This window comes from Hemibagrus wyckioides, linkage group LG18 (assembly GCF_019097595.1).
Source record: "Hemibagrus wyckioides isolate EC202008001 linkage group LG18, SWU_Hwy_1.0, whole genome shotgun sequence".
NCBI classification, from domain to species: Eukaryota; Metazoa; Chordata; class Actinopteri; order Siluriformes; family Bagridae; genus Hemibagrus; species Hemibagrus wyckioides.
In genome coordinates this window covers 9,206,090-9,211,395 of record NC_080727.1, presented here as the reverse complement: position 1 = coordinate 9,211,395, position 5,306 = coordinate 9,206,090, and positions in this window count along the sequence as shown.

The window sequence follows — 5,306 nt, the reverse complement described above, 5'->3', positions numbered from 1 at the left end:
TGTATTCTATAATATAACACATATTTCTACATTTGTATTCTATATCTGTTTGTATCAAACCTTACTTTTAGCATGTGAAAAGAAAACACACAGGGAGTCAGCAATAATTGATTCTGTACACCAGTGTGTAATTATAGGCTTTCATTTTTAAGTAAACATTTGTACAGAATGTGCTTTTCAACTTCAACCTCAGAAAGTGGTAGCGTCAATCAGGGTGGCTACTGAAGACTCACTGTAAGATTCATCAGGAAAGAATTCCACTGCCCACAAGGCAACCATTATTCTATTGACATTTAAAAGTAAAAAGCTCGGGGCTAGAATCTAGTGCCCTACAACAGGCTAGCTAGTGCCCTCTAACAAACCAGGACTGATTGCAGTCTTGTTAGGTATCTGCATAGTTTCATGATTTGCTGCATGAACAGCCTAAATACATGGGTTTGCTCTGGATAGTACCACTTAGAAACCATAATGAAGACTTCGGAATGCAATCGATCAGCAGATGAATAGTTTTGCACTCAATACTCCATCACTGAACAGCTGATCTCTTCAACAAAATAGACATTAGGTTAAAACTAGAATGAATTTGCATTATGTTACCATATAGTACACTATATAGAAGAGAAATGTTTTATAATCACACTGTCTGGTGTCACTGAGATGCTTTTCCTTTTGGGTCTGGTTCTTCTGGTTCATCATTGATATCCTTGTCGATATTACCTCTGGCTTGCTTATTAGGCATACATTTAAAATGTACATTTTATATCCTAAATTAAGCTGCTTTGTGACAATGTCCACGGTTAAAAGCACTGTACAAATAAAATTGAATTGAATTTATGAATCAACATATCAATGCATGGTTAATATTTTGAACTGTGAGTGAAGCAACCTGCAGAAATGGCAAAAGGTCTTATCTTACATCAACACATAATCTTCATGAGGCCTGGTGAATTTCTGAAGATTCTGCATTTTGTTGGTTTGCTTCTTTCATGCAACCATTTCGGACATCCTGCTATTATGAAACTGGCATCTGATATTTGATTTGATATTTGATTATGAATTGTGACCTCCACACAAAAAAATCTACTACATTGACTTAAGCATGCATCAATTCCATTTCCATTTACGGCAGCTGGCAGAAGTGTCTATCAATGAATACATTAATACTGGTTTTCTGTGAGTCTATATCTCTGATGTGAGGAAATATAACACACCAAAATACACAGGAAAGTAGTAAGTGCTAGTTGACGTATTTCAGGAAGAGGTGGCTCTTTAGATGTTGTTTGAAGACTCAGGTGTTCAGATGTCTAGGGGAAGTTCAGTCCACTACCGAGGTGCCAGAACAGAGAAGAGTCCTGATGCATACCTTCCTTATCATCCTCCTAGACAACTGTTAACCACACATTACTAAATACAGAACACTGTGCAAAGTTAACAACCATGCTGGACTTCATTTCACAATATAAAATAAAGGAGTACTTATATCCAACCTATTGAGACTGTGAGTCTGTGGGCTTTCCCCACTTGGGAAGAAGCTGAGACTGACTTGGTGTGAGTGTGTGACACAAAGGCAAGGACTGATCAGGTGTGGAAATCATGAACTAATTTAATAGTCCACCAGGCAAGTAAAAGCAATAATAATTTTCGCCCAGTCTCATATTTTGGTTGCTTGGAAATCTAACTGACTAGACCAAGGTTTCCCAAACAAGGTGTGGCGACCATATGGGGTTCACATTCAGACAAACCATGTGCCAATTAATATGTGCTGTTTTTAGTGTTTTTTACTTTCCTGACACTCAGCACTAATGTACATCAGTAAACAAAAAAATTGGACAAATTTCAATCCATCTCTGTCTTCAAAACAAACTACTATTGTTTCTTAAATCACAGAATTATGTACTATGTCTGACTGTTATTGTTAGTGACTACCACTCACTGGTTTTCCTATTACAGTTACTTTTTCATATTTTAAAACCATACAAGGTCAGGTTTTGCAAACCAGACTTCTAAAATTTTCTAGACTAGAAAATATTTTCAATTTGAGATGCAGCTCATGACAGTAATCATGATGACACCAGCCAGATTTAAACCTGCCAGATTTAAAACTGAGACAGAGTTTGTCAGTATGTTTAATTGCTGTGAATGGAACCAAATATTTTACAGTTTGACTCGGAAATCTGATGAATGTTTTGGCACTGATGAGCCGTTTAGCGGATGTCACTTTTAGCTCATCTGGATGTAAGACAGCGAGTGAGAACATAATAATTCCTTCCATGTTACTGCTGCTTCTGCTTCACGAATGCAAAATCACGCCTCAAGTATCATGCTACTATATCACACCAGCCTGGCATACATTCATTTCCTTAAATAACACAACACATCCCACTTGACTGGTATGTCAGTGCAAGGAATATTCCTTTGGATTTTAGTCACGAATGTTAAACTTAATATGTTACTAACATAATAAAATGTAGTTCTGTAGTACTATATTTTAGATCTGGATTTTAAAGAATGCGACGGTTGATGCAGGAAATTCATAATGTCAGTTTGGGGATGTTTGCCCCTGATGTTTGGGAACCTTTAGACTAGGCTCAGGGCCAGAATCCTGCCTCCACCATGTGTGCATGGAGGTTATACTGTATATTCTCTCGATGCTTTAGGGTTTTCTCTCTCTGGTTTCCTCCCCCAGTCTAAAGGTATGTACTGTACACTGATTGGCATCTCTATATTGTCTGTAGCGTGTGAGTGTGTATGTGAATATGTGTGTATGTGTGTGCAATTGTGCCCTCTGATGGGTTGAAATATCAGCCAGGTTGGCCCCCACCTTGTGCCCTGAGTCCCCAGGGATGGAATCCACATTCCCCCCAAACCCTGTGTAGGATAAACTGTACAGGAAATGGATGGATGGATAACAGATTTTTCTTGTCCCAGACACCGTGACTACTGATTTGTTCACCCATCCATAAGTTCAAGAGCAGGGACTGATTAACAGGTATGTGAAAGAGCAGAGATCAGTAGGAGCAGAAACTGATGTATGGAAAGATTTAGGAGGAGGATATCATGACAGGGCCCATCAAAGAGCTAGACCTTCCTGTTAAAACTACCACTGTAACAAGTACTAAATCACATGGTGGTCGGATTGAACAAACACACTCATAAAGACAGCTTTTTCAAGCATCATATACATTGCTTGTACAGTCTTTTAAATAAGATCAGATGCATAAGTTTATAATCTCTCTCTCTCTCTCTCACACACACACACACACACACACACACACACAGAGAGAGAGAGTATCCTTTTGTTCCCACAGTATAATAGTGTAATAGGATGCTGTTGGTTCGCTGCAAGACTACCCTACTAATGACTTTAACATATGTGTGTCTGTATGTGTGTGTGTGTGTGTGTGTGTGTGTGTATGTGCACTGATCTACTGACAATTCCAACAGAGCCAGACATCAAGAGGCAGATCTTAAACCCTGTTCTGCTACTTGTAACACACACACACACACACACACACAGACTCAGAACATTCCATGTAGCCCACCTGGGTTCAGACATACCCACAATGCCCTGGAGCTTAATGACATAGCACAGTCTAATAAAGACTATAATTTCCCTCCCCCTCTCTCTCTCTCTCTCTCTCTCTCCCACTCCCCCCCCCCTTTCTTTCTTTCTCTGATCTCAACCAGATCAGAATACGCTGCTGCTAGGGATTATGTCATTAACCACTGCAATGAAATGTAATGACTGGTCAGAATAATCTCTGTCTGTGTGTGGTTCAAATATGGACACAGGATATATAAATATCCACTACTTATTTAAATATTACTACCCTCAAATATTTTTGTCACATTTCCTGAATTAAGGAAAGAACCAAAAAACGAATTTATTTGAAAGCTATAAAAGCTGAGACAGTGGAGACAGATGAACCCATTTTATCAGATCTTCAGTTTGATCTTCAGTTTAAAGCCTGTGGAGGTATTTCACAGCTCAATGTCCAACCTGCTGAAACATGGACAGATAGGTCATTAGCTAGCCTGATCACTTGATGCCTAATAGTATAAAAGCTCTGTATTTAACAAAGATGTCACTTTGATACTTGTAAGCATTTGCCTTGTTTTAAATATACAGTATCTATGTGCTTCAAAGAGGTAGCACTCAGGATAATGTGTAAGGGGCTAAATCCGAAACACGTATGAATGAATATGAGCTAGATAGCTAGATGTAACAAACTTCTGAAACCCCAACTGTATTTTGTTAATATTGGTAACGGCACATTTCTGTACACAGTATACTGTTAATACTTGAGGTGTTGATCACTTCAGCATAGCTGATTAGTTAACACAACTATTACTAAGCATTCCTCAGATATAGAGGTATAGATATTTTAAAGATAATGAACATATCTTTTCACCAGATGACTTCTTTACTTTTACTTGAGTGAGCTACTTGAAGACTCTTTTTACTATAACTTAATAATACATATTACTACAATAGCAGTACGTCTACATTTGGCAGACACCTTTATCCAGAGGTAAATAGAGCAGCTTACAATTTATCTTTTTTTTTTTTTTTAATTAAAACTGAGCAATTGAGGGTTAAGGGCCTTGCTCATGGGCCCAGCAGTGGCAGCTCGGTGGACCTGGGATTCACAACTCACAGCTTCTGACCAGTAGTCCAATGCCTTTACCACTAAGCTACCACTTAGTTCAGTAAGTTGCTGGAACTGTTGCATAAGCACAGTTCTTGTAGAGCTTACTTTACAAATCTGAAAAACTGTCTACCTCAACATTTAGCAAATAGGCATATATTACAAATGAGTTTAACATCAACCAGGATTATTTTTTGATGTAATATGTTTCATTACAAACATTATGCACCAATTTAATCTCCCTCTTATTAAATTGTGAGATCAGTGGTGTAAATTATAGTACAAGAACAAGATTTGTGCAGTGTTTTCTACGAATCGCATAGAACATTGCCGTTCCTAAGATTCATGGAACATCCCAGCTCAATCCAGCAGTATTTTCCCAAGCTCCCAAATGATCCATCATCACATCCATTTTAGCACCTGCCAATGACAAAGCAATGAAAATATGTATAAACATGAGCAGGAGATGAAAGGTGAAATGAAGAAAGGAGAGCATGATGGGAACCAAATGAAAGCGTATAAACTGTGCCAAAACAATTGCAGACATGACTCAAGGCAGCCAACCCTGGCTCCGCCCCCACAGCATGGGGCCGCCTGTTAAACTCATAACTCCGCCCACCACAGCTGCTTTAATGTGATAGACAACCGGTTACTTCA